The sequence below is a fragment of the Pungitius pungitius genome, chromosome 5 (assembly GCF_949316345.1).
Source record: "Pungitius pungitius chromosome 5, fPunPun2.1, whole genome shotgun sequence".
NCBI classification, from domain to species: Eukaryota; Metazoa; Chordata; class Actinopteri; order Perciformes; family Gasterosteidae; genus Pungitius; species Pungitius pungitius.
Window position 1 is genome coordinate 18,030,567 of NC_084904.1, and position 17,792 is coordinate 18,048,358.

At 44.1% G+C, this 17,792-nt stretch overlaps 1 protein-coding gene across 12 annotated transcripts in view; it reads left to right on the forward strand.

Moving 5' to 3' along the window:
• Window positions 1-17,792, forward strand: part of fbrsl1 (fibrosin-like 1) — a 220,031-nt gene that overhangs the window by 63,767 nt on the left and 138,472 nt on the right. The window lies entirely within an intron of this gene.

Sequence of the window (17,792 nt, forward strand, 5' to 3'; positions counted from 1 at the left end):
CGCGTTGGCTTTTTTTCAGTACAGTCCAGAGGAGACTCCGGCAAATATTTGTTGTAATAAATTGACCTGGACTTGATTTATTCGCAATTTGCTAGCTGTCTAGTGTGATCACTTTGTTTTTTATGTTATTCATTACATTGGGACCTCCTGGGCGTCATCATTTTCCGTCTTTGCATCTACTGGAGAATTTGCTGCTATAGCAACAGCTGCATTTCCCCCATTACATGTTTAACTGGAACAGACAGACGGGAGATACACTTTATTACACTTCGTGCTTTATGATTTACAGGATCATTGTGCTTTATATGACAGTAATTGTCAGGTAGAGGTTCAGAAATGTATGCTCCAGTGTCGGGGCTCTGGAGTTAAATTGTTTCTGCAAAAGCTTTGTGCAAAGTAGAGTATTATAGTTAAAGCCACGGTGAGGAAAATGATCACAAACAGCCGGTTATAAAGCCATGCTGAGCGTGTGTTTACTCCTGGGTCATAATTGCCTTCAACAAATGGTGGCACTTCCTTTTTTACCAGCCAAACGTTCCCTGGAAACATCAAAGGGGCAGCAGGTGTCCGCAAATATAAAAGCTTTCATAAGGTGTTTTCACCATACTATAATGGAAATAATTCAGAAACAATTGCCTCTGGTATTTCATCAAACCACATTGTGTCAGTTTAATGTGATATTCCTGTCTGGTGCCGTTCCTGTAAGTATCATCGGGTCCAATATATCGTGCGGGTTGCCGTATTACATGAGAGGCTTCAGCAAATCGGCCATTAGTTTGCTAGAATGCAGCAGTGGGTGGCAGTCCCGAGAAGCCTCTTGTACTTGTGAGAGATCTTTTTTTGTTTGGAGGCCCGTGTATTTTGACAAACAAGAGGGGGAAAGAAAAGAGAGGCAATGCCGACATGTTTATTCCATATAATTGACACGTGGCTTGAAGAATATGTGCATCTGTGTGCGCTTGCGGTTTCATTTGCGTGTGCAGATCATTGTGTCTATACTGTAAGCGGTTGCACTGAAAGGCTTGCCTACTTGGCGGCGTCTGAATGTTTTAAGTGTCATCTTTGCCACGAGGGTCGCTACATTAATGGGATCTATTCAGGCCCCTGTCCCTGTTATCATAGCCCTGTGCCTGGGGGGGGGGGGGACGGGGGACATTAACTCAGACAGCTTAAATGGGATTAGCGGTGTCACTGAGACAGACGTGATCTTGGCAGCCACAGCTTTCCTTCTCTTGCTCGCTGTCTTCAGTTTTGCTGTGATACAACACTGACATCTGCTGTATTCAAGAGTTGTTGCACCCTCATGCGTGAGGGGGTGGTGGTTGATGATGCTGCGTTAACCCTTTGCTAGATTGCATCGCATCGTCCATTGGGGGTCACTGTTCCCATTTGGAAAAGCTGGTAGGAGGCGTCGCCTCTCCTGCCATTTTGACTGCTGAATGTAAAGAACGTCAGGGTTTGTAATATTGAACCCGGGCTGGGGATCTTTTGCAGGTTCCAACAACATGTTTCCTGCAGCATCTTGTAATGGCTGCTTAATGTGGCTTTAAATATCGCCGTGAAAACAGCGTCGGAGGTAATGAAATAACCGGAGCACCGCGTGTGGGTTATATATTCCACTGCCATCACTCACATTAGCTCATTAAAAGAGCCGAGTAGCACTGCTACACAAGGTCAAATGTATCCACATCCACAAAATGTACTACAATTAGCATATCACTAATATAAGGTGAACATGCTTTAACAACATATAGTTAAAATGTTAAGAATGAATGTGACGCTCTATGCCTTTCAATAGATTGGGATTTTAGGAATATTGTTCAGACTTTTATGCCTTTCAGCAGGCAGCATGTGTTTGGATCCCTTTTTCCTGTTTTTAAAGGCCATTCACACAGTAGCAATTGAACCAAGGGCTATAATTGTGTTTTCATGTACTATAGATCCTGTCATTAGGCCCCTGGGTCCGCGGTCAGTTATACGATGACAGCTGACAAGGGGGCGTGGCCCCTTTTGAGGAAGAGGGAGGGGGACCAGACGCACAAAAGCCACAATTACTTCCTGGACAGTCCCTAGAGCTCAGTGGTTGGAGTGTGTATGTAAAATGATGTGGGATAGGCAATTTGCAAAACAAAGAAGGGGGGGGGGGATTTAAGAATGATTGCTCTTGCACAATAGAGCATGTACACCCCGAGGCGGGGGGTTGAAGTGGCAGACTGCGACACGCCTCCTAGAAGTCACAGGGGAGCTGGATCGGGGGGGGGGTGCCTGTGCTTGTGGCTGACCTCTCGTATCCCGAGCGCTAAGGGGAGGAGATGGCCCAAAGGGGGGGGGGGGGGGACTGTCAGGACATATGGGTGTGCAACAATGTTTATATTAAGTCTGACGTCACATGCTCACAGTAGTGCATCTTATTTTCAGGTATCTCTAAGGTACTGTAAAAATCCAGGTTATGTTATTCATTTTAAAATTGAACTTCTGTTTGGTAGAGCTCCATTCAGAACCCTTTCCCTTAATTAGATAGCACACAGTGGGAAACATCATGGCGTAATTGGAAGGTGTGGCCTATGATTGAAGTCAAAGGCTAGACTTGAGCTGTGACACTGAGCAACAGACACAACAACATCCCCAATTAGCAGTGTGTCGTCGCAATACTGATTGGATAATATCTGAGCGGTGCAGTGAGCTGTGAGCACGTTCTGCATGGTCACAGGGGTGAATTACTCCGGTCGCCCTCAGTTTAATTAATGAGCCGGTAATGGTAGTATAATTGCTCTTTATAGTGGAGTCCCCTCTGACACTGACGTAGCGCAGGACTGTATCGCCAGACTCCCTCCAACAGGCCAGGTCGGCTCCCACAAGTCTCGTCTCTGCCCAAACACCCCCCAGACCCCCCCCCCCCTCCCCCCCTCCGCTCCGATTTCCGACACTGCTGTAGCCACAGAGGAATACATCCAACTCGTACTCTCGCACATGAAATATTCAGCAGCCATTTTCCCCCCACCTTTGAAATAATACCTTGAAATGTTAATGCGCTCCGACCGCTTGTTTTAAGTGGACGGCATCCGGAGGTAACCCGTGTTTGGACTGCAACGGTGCACGGGGCTCTGGACTTAAACTGCTGTCGGTGTGAAAGTAATACGCTACACTGGAGAATTAACCGCAGCCCGGCACTTGGGTCAAGAGGAGAAGTGCTATTTTTAGTACCTGACCCCACAAACACTCGTAGACACACGTGCTCTAACATCCCCATATGACTTGCACTTGGACCTCCATGACACAAAAAACGCAGATCTACATACAAAGACGGGGGATGCACACACACACAAATACACGTCGTCAATACAGAAACACAATACACATGTCCCTTCTGACATTCTATTTGTTTCACAATGGCCGTCATGTTGTCCTTGGTTTCTAAATGTTATCAAAGGATCACACTAGCGCAGGTTTTTACAGCGACAGGCCATAATCTGATACCCGCTGCCATTAGCCTGGCCTCACCCACTAGGTGCCTCTTCAACCTGATCCTGCCAGAGACATTACGATGTTATCAGGTCCAGCGATGCCTCCATCACCTGATACACCCCGTGGATTAGTAGGGGACTTGCCCCCCCGGCTGTTCTGTGGTGAGGAAGTATTACAGTGTGTTTGCAGCTGACACGGATCAGTGCAAATAATAAGGCTGTGAGCTAAAAGAAAAAAAGCTTTTTTTGGGGGGGGGTAGGAAAACCATGGGGTTTGACAGCTAGAAGAAAACACAGAAAAACTGACCCCTTTTCAGATTTCCTTCTGCTTACAGATGCAGTGAGCCTTGCAGAGGGACACACACTTGGCTGCACAGTCCGTCCATGTGCGGTGCCCTTCAGACCTGACAGCCAGACATTAAATATTAGTGGCGTTTTACGGCGGGTTTGTAACGTGGTTATTCGAGTCAGTGGGCCTACCTTTCCAGTGTTTGTGCCCACTTCGAGTTCTGTTTTACAGCCCTTGCACAACAGCAGGGAGGCAAACCGGCCTGTGATACATGCCCACACTACAGTATATATCAGCCCATATTGTGCAACCACGTAGAAACGGTCACATGCAGTCCAATAATACAGTTTTTATACATTTTAAATAGTTTAACAGGTCGTTTTCAGGCTATAGTACAAAACATTGGGTCATGGTTAAATTATTGCTTTAGTACATTTTGCTGGGTAGGTGTGTATATCCGGCAAAATACAAAGCAGTCAGAACTTGCTGTGTGATACAAAAATAAATGTATGTTCAGCCACCATCTTCATAAAGAGCATGTGGTGTGCATTCAAAACACGTTGTAATTCAACCAAACATCTTGCTTGAGTTGGCTAATTTATTCAAAATGCAACTACTTGGTCTCCTTCGCGAGGTTATTTTGGTTTTACAAGGACTGGAGGGCTTTTATCAACAACCCTGCTACCTTATATACCTGTTGTACTACCCCCCCCCCCCCCCAACCAGGACTCCTCGCTGTGAACCTTTTCAAAGACCACAAAACACTCGTTGACTAAATTCCCCTCACCGCGTCAACAGCCCTATGAGGGGGGAGCTGGACCACGTTTGTCATTCTTATTGCTTTTCTTAATAACTCCCTGCTTATGTGGAGATTTAATGGACTTCTTTTGTCAGTCGGACAATGGTGAGAGGTTGCATTGCTAACAGTTCAGTTATTCGTCCATTAATTAGCTGCTTGGAGACAGGGGAAGTGGCAAGGCCAGGACCCCAATGTGGGTCCCCGGGTACTTTGAAAGCCAAGCGATGTAAACTTGTGTCTATATTGCAAGTTTTTCAATTAACACCAACAAAGGGGCAAGAGGAAGCACCACAGGCAGGGCCAGGTCGAGGTTTTAGTTGACTATTCAGCAAGGAGCGCTGCCACGTGACAACCATGCCGACGTGTCCGGCCTTTGGGTGGCGCAGAGGGGTTTCTTGAAGCAAATGGCAGTGACCTCGCCAATGCCCCCCCCCCACCACCACCTCCTGGTGGGATTGGTTGAGCATAATTGGAATGAGTCAAAAGCTGAGGCAAGTGGTGCTAAATAAATTTGGGTAGTGGTAATTGCAGATTTGACTCCGTCTGTGTGTGGCAGCGTGAGGGGTAGAGAAACACTTAGCCACCGGCTGACAATGGCGGATTAATTGGACTCCTCCAATGAATATAATTAGACTGATTGTTGAGAGAGATAAAGCAAAGGTTTTATGAGTACAGCAGCACAGTCACTGCTAAGAATATCCCCTCCCCTCCCCCGCCTCCTTTCCAATTCCCTGCCTGTGACAAAGTCTCCTGTACAAAGTTAATGCTCATTATTCCCTTTTTTTTAGCTGCAATGGAGTTAGAATTCCTGCTGCCAGTGGATCACAGGTTCATACTTATTGGGCCTTACAATGATGGCTTTCCTTTGGGTGAACAGTCCAATCATCTGTTCCAGCTGCAGTGCAGCCCCTGTATCAATGGTCGTTGATGTCATCATTTATGAACCTTTACTGCTCATAAACGCAAAGATCAAGACAGCTCCTTTACATCTAGATGATGATGCCAATTTTTGTCAGCCTTCCAATTGCAGCAGAGGTTCTTACCTGCTCCCAAAGTATTACTCTGTCTTGGTCAGGTCCATCATCATCATCAGCAGTGACTTGTGCTACTTCAATATCACCCAGGGCCCAATCGGCACTCTACAAACTCACCGGACTGGAGCTAGGCTACACCATAGAGAGAGAAGAAAAACTGCTTTTGACAAGACTCATCAGCAGAGGTTAACCACAAATGGCTGTTTGCTAGCTGCTTCTATAAATACGACATGCAGGTAAGATAAAGAATGGCAAATGGAGGAATCAAAGAACATGTCAGAGTCTATGCAACGCACGGTAGTATCACCGTTTGACGAGGCACGAGTTGGCTTTCCTGGAAGAATGAAAAGTGTTTAAAGTGAAAGTCATTCTGAAAATCTTTTGAAGGCTTAATTAATTATTCTGTATTCAGAACATGTGCTGTTTGAAGTGAAGTATGTGAGGTATGATTGTTTTCCTGTTTCTCAAAAGGGGAAAGTTGCTTTAGGTTCCTTGCCTTGTATATTCATTTCAGCCACCATTATTTATCTATTGAATCATTTCATATTTTCTATATCCCTCCTGTCTTCCTGTTCAACATACACTAAATTCTTGTCTATAAAAGATAGCTCTGCTTGAGCTTAATCGGAAATCTGATAATTAGAAAGATATATTTCTAGAAAAATCCATCATTTGTCATATTGCGTCACCTTTCGATGAAACCGCTCTCTATCCTGCCTTTTCTGCCCAAGAGCAATGACAGCACGGTTAAAACTGACCTTAAAAAAACCCCTCTGAAATCTTCAAAGAACGGCAAGTATCTGCACAAATGTTGTTTCCATGGACACCTGTCATGTTTCTGCCTAACTGAATGGAAAACAATGTCAGGTTTCTGACCTGGACCAAAGAATAAAAAAACGTCAGCAAGCTTTTTATGACTGACAAGCAGGCCGCCTCGGGGGGTTGTCTGAGCTGAGCAGGGCTGTTGAGGCCCGAGGTTTGAAGACCTTGACTCCTGCACCCCGGGTGTGATGGAGAGACTTGGCCTTCCAGCAAAAAAAAAAAAAAAAAGAGATGGAGGCCTCTGCTCAGAGCTGAGGTACCCCAGGGAGACATTTTGATGCATGATGGGTGGAATAAAATAAAGTGGGATCAACCCGAACAGCAGCAGCAGCAGTTATTGGTGTTGCGGAGGGTTTTTTGCTGTAGCCCTCTGGCAACGCTCGACCTAAGGCTAGCTTTGCATTCCATCTTCTCGGCTTCACTGTATGGATCTCCCACTGGTGCCCTGAGAGAAAACGACCCGTTTCAAGATGTTCTGACGAAATACTAGCACATTGACGGATCTGTTTTATCTCAGCAGGGCATAAAATGTTGTAGTGGCTCCCCTTTGAGAATAACTCACTGACTTTGGCAGGAAGTTCCGAAGAAATAGTAACATTCTTGGCTTTAGTGTTTTCCCCCTGTGGCTCGTTTTAACATTCATTTAGGGGTTGATAATAGTTGCTTACTTATTACGTTATTATCTCCATTGTTCTCCTTTTATGTTAATCCATCGTGTTATTGGCAGTTACTTGTGAACTCCAGGCTCTAATTAATGGTGTGGGGAGTGCACAGTGACAAATTGTTGTCTTCATAGATACTTTATGAACTTGCAGGCTAATAGAGAGAGCTATTCCGCCCGAGCCTTGTATCTTTGATAGATGCTAGATAGATGCTAGATGATAGATGCCTGTTCCCTCAGTGGCTCTCTCCACAAGGGAAGACTACAGAGAGGTGGGGAAATAAGGTAAAAGCAGCGGGCCAATGCCTCCTTCGCCGGAGAAGGCCATCTCGTCATTTCGTCCCACAAGTTGTTTTACCTTGGCCGCCTAGCGGCTCCCACTTGGCCCAGGCGAGGCTGTGACTGCTAAGGGAGGGCCGAGGAGTCACGGCCACAGATTAAGTCTGCTATTTATGGTCCAACCCGCCTAACTGCAGCCCAAGAGATGGGAAATATTGCTCACTTAGCAGGATTACTGGGTGCCGTAATGCCCCAAAGGCCTGCTTTATGGCAGGCCATAAATGTTCCCAGGGAGAGGTAGCGAGAGTCGGATTGATTAGCGCTCCGGAGGAAAGTCGATCCGTTACCCACGCCCCACTGGGGCACGCTGTGATGGATGCTTCCGGAAGGTGGTGAGAGGCACTGGAAGGGAGGGGAGAGCACTTTGCTCTGCTCCACGCCAGTCCTAGACGTCCCCATACTGACACAAGATGGAGGACTCTCTGTGTTTGCAGGGCCGCAGGAGGTTGTCACAGAGCTATAGTCCCACTACGCAGCGGCCCTTTGCCCTCCCACTGGCAGACAAATGGAGAGGCGACCTTGCCACATGCTGCCATTTACCAAAGTCTCCCTTGACACCTTGCGTCCCCCAGACATCAGTCACTTCCAAAGATGGACGCCGTGTACACCCCACACCCCTTCAGGGGCCATCATTTGCTAGAGAACAGGGTCTGATATAAAAGCCACAACCTTTTTTTACTTTTTTTGGATGCCATTACTATGTTGGATTAGGAAAATGTTTTTGATTTTGATTCTGATGCCGTCAGTAAAGAAATGCATCATTGGTTCGCCTTTTTTTTAAATTTTGAAGCAGGGGAAGTTGTATGCTGGTTATTATAAAGTTAAAGAGCTATCTACCCTGAGATTGCGTAATACTTTTTTAGGACAGATTGTCCAGTGAGAGGTAAACCTCTAAGCCTGACCATATGGGTGGGGAATAAGTGTGTGCAGATTTATCTCTGTCTTCTGTGTATTGTAGTCATATATAAAACAATGGATAAAATAGACCTGTTATGATACATTTTACTCCTCCGCTACTGTGTGTTATGATCAATTCTGGAGGCCATTTATGGATTTTGAGAAACTCTGCCCTTCAAGCTGAATGAGGACGTATTTAAGCACCATCATCCCTTCAGGTGCCGTCCCTCCTCCAGGTTTGGATTGCCATTGAAACAGCTTTTATTTAGCTGTAGCGTTGCAATTATCGCAAAGGTGACAATGTTCACGACCACTTTTCAGTTACAGTTCTTTGATGTGCATACAATCTGCAACTCTCCTTTTCCACCAGCTGTCTTAATGATCCTTGCAGCTACCCTTTTTATTTTATTTGTCTTATTTTGGGCTTAGTTTTTGTTCTGTTCAAACTATTAATATTTAGTAGTGTTTTAAACATAACTAATAAATGGCTCTGGTAAAAAGCAAGATTATAATTTCAGCATGTAAAAGTGTAACATAGTTCTAAGCATCTAACAACTCAGTTAACACAGCATCCATTAGAACTCAATGCCAGAGGCAATCAATTCTACAAAAAAACAGCATGAAAGCTAAGTGGTGGGACATAATGTACCAGCTCTCTCTCCCCAGGTAGTACTGATTTCTTTCTTCATGGCGCTACGCTCGCCACACCACTCACCTCATCCTGCTGGCTCCCTGCTTTTCTTAAGGCTCCGCGACATGCCTACACAGTTGGACTGCAGCTGCCCTTATACAGGCCTCTCACTTGCTTAGATATTTTCCAGATGCCTGTCTTGGGAGATTGTGGGAGGCTGTGTGTGTGTGTTTTTTAGTGTCTGTGTTTGTGTGTTAGCTCGCTTGTGATGTATGCAATATAGAAGTAGTGTTTTACAGGTGCAGATTTGCACATACGGCATGCGTGTACTGAATGTACCGACAGAAAACAGTTATCTAAATAAATATGTGTAAGGATGCTACTGCTCAAAAGGAATAGTGTGCCTCAGCTTCAGATGCCATTTTTCACTTTATTGGGAGTGGTGGTTCAGAAAAGCACCTACAGTAAGTGCTGATGTCTTTGACGGGTCTTTGGAGTTACGTGAATATCTGCCAGTGTGCAATAATATTTAGAACACTGGGTTCTGCAGGGAGCTTCTTCTGATGCAAAGTCCCCAAGACTTACATCTGCTATTCAATTACCACACAAGCAGGTGCTTTAGCTTTGTTCATCTCAACGCTTCAATGGAGGCCTTTGTTTATACAAAAATCCCCTTTTACCATGTGTTGGCCCTAAACTTACATTCTCTCAAATTCATAATATATACAGATGAAATGGTAGTTAATTTAGACATATTCATTTCACAGTGAGTAGTATTCCTTTGTCTCTGTCACTGACCATGCAATACTTTGTTTGGAACTGTGCAGGGTAGGACTAGCTTTTTTTCTCCAAACGTGTCAAATCACAAGAAACAAGAAAAAACGCCTGTCACCCAGATAAAGCTGATCACAATGCGTATCAGATACATGCTGATAATCATGGTCATAACACAAATGGAGCAGCAGTCAAGATAGCACAAAGCCTTTCCACCATCAAACGCATACTAGGTGATGAAAAGATAGCGTTTGATGGAACAAATTCCTATGGACTATTTTCTACTTGTCGTGAATTTACGAAGCTGCATGCCAGAAATATCTGGTCAATAAACACGGAAATCCTCAGAGTCGGCAGAGCGTGATCTTAAAAGATCTATGAGTAGAACGGTAACTGGTTATGGGAGTCTGTATTGCAAGTTTATGTTAAGAATGTCTAAGGCAAGGGCAATGATATACGATAGTTCTTGTGCAAGCATTGGAAGTCCTTTGCAGAGACTTAAGATGAACCAATCTCACCTTTTCAGTCCTGATATCTACACCTGGGTTTTGGGTATATGCTGATACGATGACCTATCTGATACCATTGATTAGTTAATGCTCTGTATTCCTCGCTGTGTGGAAGTGACTGGGATGACTCTTATGTCTTATGAAGTTTTCAAAGCACATCAGGGTTGACTTAAACATATACCAAAGGGATATAGATGTAATTGATTGTACTTGAAATAATTGTATCCAATACCAAATAGGTCCATTGCCACTGATACCCAATCCAGGTTTTTGAGCCCATATCAGTGACAAGGCCAAAGTCCATCAGACCAAGCCCAGGTTTTAATGGGGGTCAGTGGGTCATGCTAGTAACACCAGTAGATGCCTTGCTGATGGACCGCTTACATAGATTAAATCTTTGTCTTCAACAGGACTGTGATAATAAATGATTGATATTCCACCTGCTTTGTTTGTAACCCATTTGGAAGGCCAACAAGAGTAAACACTGTCTCCCAAAACCAAACAATATACGCCACTGGGGGATTTAAATGCATCGGTAATCCAATTGTAAAATTATGTTAAAATGTAACTGTGTTTTCCAACCTGGCTACATACCAGATAGAAAGCTCTTGATGTTTTTGCCTCTCACTGCAGTGTTGATGCAGGTAAGCAAGCGTGCCATCGATCTGACCTAGACAACGAGTTGTTCACATCCCTGTAAAAACACACAGGGGACAGAGATGTAGCGCAATGCTCCATGTCATGTTTGCTTTTTTAGCTCCCTAAGGCCTGTCCTCCCAACTCCATTTATCAGCAGTGTTTGCACAGGGGGATAATTTTCGCTCAAGGCTTTGGAGACGCCGCAGTGGGACAAAGGCTACGAAGGAGATCAACAGTTTGTTTCCTTTGCTCCAAACTGCAGTTGAAGTTTATTTCTGCTGCATTATTCAGTTTGGTTTATTTAGGCTGACCCAGTCAATTTCAAGAAAAATAATGCTTAGGAATGAATGTCGCATGGACGCACAGCTGGTCCACTGGAAAGCAATTCATCCACAGAAGCCTCTCAAGTCGCTGCTTCAATATAATTGGGCGTTCATAAATATTGTTACAATGCAATAACCGTCCCATTGCCTCCTCCTACCTCTCCTACCAGAAATTACATGTTTATTACTTCCCATAAATAAGAAATACAGGAAACAGCATCACAAGTTTACATCACTGCAAACTATTATGATTTGGTAAAGATATACAGATCTCCACTCTTACAGTGAGAGACTTTTGAGGAATTGTGAGCCAAACTTAATAATGAGCCCTTGCTTTTAAGTATTTCTTAACGAGATTGATGTATTCCTGTCGGGTGTGTCAAGGGTGCAGGTTGGGGCAGGCAGGCAGGACTCAAATGCAGGATACAAGTTTACAAATGTGCTCTTTATTCAACACAAATCTAACGGAACGTGCACCAACGAGGACTGACATGGACAATGACGCGACAGGGGACAAAGGCACACGGGGCTTAAATACACAAGGGAGGTGCAGGTGATTGGACACAGGTGGAAACACTCAGGCAATCACAGGACAAGGCAGGAAGTGAAGTTAACCCAGGAACACAAGAGACATGAAACTTCAAACTAAAACAGGAAGCGAGGCCAAACCGTGACAATTCCATTACTTAGAGCTGGTGTTTTATAAAAATACACAGTTCAAGTATATTTTGTTTGATATGTGTTATTTAGTTTTGGAAATACCCCCCGGTGCCTTTACTATAAATGATATGTTGTTTAAGTGAACACCTCAGGTAAAAATACATTTTCAAGTATCACACCATTGTCCTTTGGCATTGTCTTTGCTAACTTTATGCAAGGTCTCTTGCCTTGCAGCTGCTGCAGTATAAAAGGTTGGCGGAAGAATGACAGAGATTGTAGAATGAAAAGCCTTTCCATCTATTTAAGGTCAAGTAGACGGGCCATTTGACTAAATCACCTATCTTTGTGATAATGGTTCCAGCAGAAATTCACTGAACAGCAGTGAGTGAGAAATCCCAGAGAGGTGATCTTTTGGGAGGTGTTTACCTCACGCTGCTGCTGGCCTATAGATGTATGTCATTTGGCCCCACTGTCTCCCTCCTTTAGACAAAATTCAATTAGCAGTATCTTGATGCATGATCAATAAACGTATCATAAACCATGAGTAATGGACTTAAAACACCCTTGTTCATGGTCATCCGTGTGACTACAGCAGGTATTGAGCCACCAATCCAGGGTTGGTGGTGTCTGACATAGGTATTACTTGATTGTTGACAGAGCACAGCCCCAGTAAATGTCAAGCAGAATGTCCTCGCTCCGCCCGATCCTTTCACCACTGCTTTGGTATTGATTTAAGACCAAATGTGGTCTCTTAAGAGAGAGCGGCTGGCAGTTGGGGTAAGCTATGATTTGAATAAAAGATAATCGGAAGTCAACCGCACCTGAACAGCCCTGGGCCAGTGCATTTGTACTCCTGCATCCAAGACACAATTGTCCAAAAATACTAGCCGCAAAATGTGTATGATAAAAAATATATATAATATTGTTTGATCCATTTTTATTTACATACACATCTACCTTTGTTTTCACCTTGTGTAAGTCAGATCCAGCTACCAGCATGTGATTAACCTTTTGTTGGAAGGCTTGAATGTTCATCCAATTGAACAGGTGTATACAGTTGTGTCATCACCATAGGAGAACATCTTAACTCTGAGAGGAGGTATTATGCACCTTTTAACTATAACTCATATTATTCCACCAAAGGAAACAAATAAAATTATAAAAAACAATGTAACAAAGCAGCTGTAAAGTAGAGGACAGATAATTCATGACAGAATTATGAACAGAAAAGCAAAATAAACACGTCTTTTTTTTAAATTTCAGAGTAGTGAGTATTGAACGGTCAACCACATCAAAAGTTCTGCCAGTGTAAGATAGGGAAGCGCAATCAGAACCGGCATTAAGACAGACATCACAGATGCTGCTAGCAATGTTTTTCCTGAATGACCCCTGAAGTAGGGTTTTCTTCCATTGAAAAAAAGTCTCACACTCTTTTATTTACATAGGGAAACATCCTGCCCCCTGCTACCTCCTTAATCATGTGTTTTGACCATTTGAGAGCTCGACTAGCAGTAGCACAGAGAGAAGATCACAACCTTTGTGGCCCTTTTCAGGAATGCCGTTTGTTTTGGGTTGTGGTTGGACCGTCCAGTGAGCCGATCCTCCTCCAAACCTCCCTCCAGCTCTCGGGCCAGGTCGATACTTTGAAGGCTAGCTGTTGAGATTCAGCAGACAGACGCCTCCTCTGGGGAGCTGACATCATTAGAGCGTAGAGCAAATCCCAGTTCCTCTGCAGCTTCAGTGAGGAAAGCGGGAGTAAAAGAATGAGATGGATAGAGGCAGAATGAATGAAGGGACGCTTTAAGCAATGCAAGGTCAAGATCGTGGCACAATTACCCTGCCAGCGCCGTGCCCTGTGAGGCCAGAGCCCCTGACTTCTCGCCTTGCCAAGGTCGCCCGGGCTGCGCCTCAAGACAATTAGCTTCCCAATATTGTCCTCTCATTTCCCCGTTCACCTTCCTCCCTCGTAGAACGCTCCTCCTCCTCCTCCTCCTCCTCCTCCTCCTCCTCTGCTAGCTAGTTAGTGTGCTAACAGCCTGTGAACATTTCTACTGATTGAACCCCACATGTATGTTTTTATCTGACCAACGCACACACACACAAGCGCAAACAAAGTCCTCATGCAGAAAAGTGACAGAAGTGGCGCAATGTGTTGTTGTGGTTGCTGGACGTGTCATTCCTCATATTGTAACGTGTGTGTCTGCTGCTGGAACGGGGCCAAGCATGTACGGACAAAAACGCTAACGGTGAGATAGTGAGTTGGGTGTATAAATGGGTCATGTTTGGTTTTGCTCATGTCTTTAATATCGGACGTATTTCCAGATAGTATGCGGTTTGTTAAAGAAAAAGACTGGATGTCATAGAATTTGGTACCCAAAATGAATGAAGATTTAAATTACAATAAATTGAAATAACAGAACACAAACAAGCCCGTACATTTAAGAGGCCCAATGCAATCACTTGATTAGAAATGGTTATTTGCATTTGCATCAATAGTCATTTAACACATATTTTAAGAGGAAGCAAATTCATGCACATTGAATCCGCTCGAAAGCTTATTAAATCGCTATTATCCCTATTAACTCAATGAGCATAATCCTCTTCTACCAACTGCATCCTCATTTTATGTACTGTACATTGAGACAAGCGTGCCCTGTCAGATCATCTAATGTTGTGCACACCCACATACACCCACACACACTACACATGCAGATACCAAGGCCCAAATCCCCGCACATAACTGTGTTTTTAGGGATCATATAGATGCAAATGCTGCCATGTAATTGCATGAGGATCAGATCTGCGCTTTCAGGGCTGGATGCTGTCATATCAATGGCTGATTTAACCCGTTTTCCAAGACCTGATTTCCATACCAACCCAAAGCTTCAGCATCCTCTAATCTGCTCTTGTGCTTTCTTCTGCACTTCCCCCCTCCTCCTCCTCCCCCTCCTCCTCTTCCTCCACCTCCAATATCTTCTGGTCCAAGCAGTAGTGATGGAAATGAAAGCAAAGAGGCAGATGTCACAGCCAGACACCCAAAATGAGGCATCCTGCATTGTTTCTCTCCTCCTTCTTTTCCTCCTATCAACTCTTCTGAACATTTCAAAAACGCCTGCCTCATTTCTTCCATATCTGACATGTGCAAAGTCCTTTAAGTGTGCAGATTTCAGTCTTTTAATCTATATGTCATCTCCCACCGTCAGGCTCTCTCATTCTTTCCTTGTCCTGTATTTTCCACCTTCTGTCTTCTCGCTCCTTTCCCTGACCTCCCATTACTCTCGGCAGCCTATATATTTTTGCCTGTCAGGTGTGTGAGCTGAATGCTTTCTGGATCTGCGCTGGGATTTAAAACATTCCTTATGCAGGCCTGCATATGGAGACAGATAAAAGCCAGTGTGACGGCAGTGTGATTCGCTACCGATCTACCAATTTGCTGCAAGTCAAAAGAGCAATGATCCTTTGCTATGGAAAAGGGACTTGGCTGCAAGGGACTGTGAGGAGGAGTACTGTGCCAAGACATTTTTGTCTGTGCTCATTACGGTGATTGGTGCACTGTGCCTGCATATGTAGACCGCAGGATTTTCCGTTTTAGTTTAGTCGTCCCTTCCACCTTTTCACATTGCATTTTTTTTAATGAATGTGTCTATAAACACCATTGTCAAAACACACACACTCTTCTAAAGCCAGCAAGCTCAAAACCAGGTTCCAAGAACTAAAACACACAAATAGAAACCAATGATTATTGAGTTGATCTGAGAGGGAAGAAACATGGCCGCCTTTTTGTGTGATGGGTGGTTGAGCAGATGTTGTAGCATCAAACCACACAGGAGTGAGGAGGTAATGGCATCATTAATTTACTCTGCTGATGCGAACCAGGCTGAAGGATTTTGCAGGATGGCACCACCACCACCACCACCACCTCAGCCTTTGTCACGGCCAGACTGCATGAGCTGCACGAGCACGAAGCCAAGGACAGTGTTCACATCCAATCATTTCTAACATTTGACATGCTAGTGTTTGCGCTAGTTAACATGCTAATAGCAGCTTGTAAACAAACAGCTGTTACAGCTGCACCCTGCATACAGTAATTAGCCAAATATATTAAGCACATGGACACTTAGACCAAATTATTGCAGCGCGTGCATTTTCATATACCAGCACAAACACGCATATTTAAAAGCACACACTTCCACTCGCCTTCCTTTACTCCATCTAACACCTACCGCTTCCTCCAAAATTTGCTGGCGGTGTGGGCTGTGCAGGCATGAGATAACGTCCCAGAAGTTTTTCAAGGGCAGGACGGGTGCTCAGACATCAGAGGGAAGCGGCGTCGAGCCGGAGCTGATTCATTACATGTGTTGCATCTGCTTCCTATTAAAAAGCCCAGAGCGCTCTGGCTGTCTCCCCCGGACTCGCTTTCTCACTCTGTGACTGCAAACTACCGGCTGACTCCTCGGCTAGACCTCATCTGTCTAAAAAAAAAAACCTCCCTCTCTCTGTCGTTAAAAGTCTGCCCATCCTCTGTTGAACTGCCTCACCTCCTCACTAGGTCTATGAGATTAGTTCCAGCATGCAGTGCAGTATGAAGTTAAACCAATATAAGGGTCTCTGGGGTGGATCTGTGTATGTATATACAGTGTGTATATATATATGGCTGAGTCAACTCGGGCCACATGTGCAATTTTGTTCCTGTATAGAATAATATTTCAAATCTCCCATTCTGTGCCAGAAAAGTCTAAAATCGAGTTCCATGTATATTTATTTTCTCGCCAGCATGGAAACAAACATAAACTATGACTCCGTGAAAGTGGTTATTTCTGACTTGATTGTTTCATAGTAATGTTTTGAGGGCTACATCCCGGATGGCAAATTGAAAACAGGTTGTAAAGATAAAGATAGAAGCTAAAGCTGCAGATCACAGTGTAAAAAATCCACCTGCCAAAGGAGAACATCCTGCAGGCTCAACATGTCACAATGACTGGATCAAAATGGAGCTGGATTGTGTTACACTATGATCGTGGAACGTCTGTTCGAGTGGGCGGGGCTTAGCGAAGGCTCATTTAACTTAGCACATTGGGTGCCCAGTCATCCCTATTCAAGCTTTTTCTGTTGACCAAGTTTAAGTGTCTGCAGTACATATGTGGATCACAATTCTTCACCGAGCCAAGGAAAGGTTTCTCATTGAAGAAATGTTCTTTTGACAAACTAATGTCTGCCTTGATATAGTTAAGCCTTTACGCCTGGATCAAGGAAATCACACCCAGTTTAAAGGGTTCATCTTCTGCCAAAGTAAATCATTTATCTAATCATATAATTAAGGAAAAAGTGACTTGTGTCAGAGCTGGTTGTTGGCCAGTCCCGCATTGGGTACAAAGGCAGTTTCATATTTATTAGAAAACACTGCAAATTTTACTCGGATTAAAGAGACATTTCCTCACCGGTTTGAAGAACACCGTCTAAAGGCAGATTCAGAAAGTTATTCAATGAGCTTTTTTTTTTTTTAATCACTTGCTCATTTCCTTTACCCCACAATCTCATCTTCTTCGGTATTTTAATTATGTCGCGTTGAAGGGTAGCTAGTTTTAAGGTGTGTGTTTGCGCGACTTGTTAAAATGGGCCTTTTGCAACTCGAACAAGATTCAGCTGATAATTATTTCAGATTACATTAGAGGAAATTAAAATTTTCTTAAAGTACGTGTGAGGGTGACAAAGTTATCAGGTGTAGTCGCAGGAGAGAGTGCGAATGTTGCACCTCCAAATATGTAACCCCTTTGACTGCTAATGAGATCATTTTCAGGTGTTAAAAAGTTCTGAAAGGTGTTACAGCAGTGGTCCCCGACCACCGGGCCCATTTGGTGCGAAGAGGGAGGAAAAAAAATGTTCCTTTCATTCGACTCACTCGACGTGATTCTCTCCTAACGTTCCCAATGATAGTCCTGATTATTTCCTAG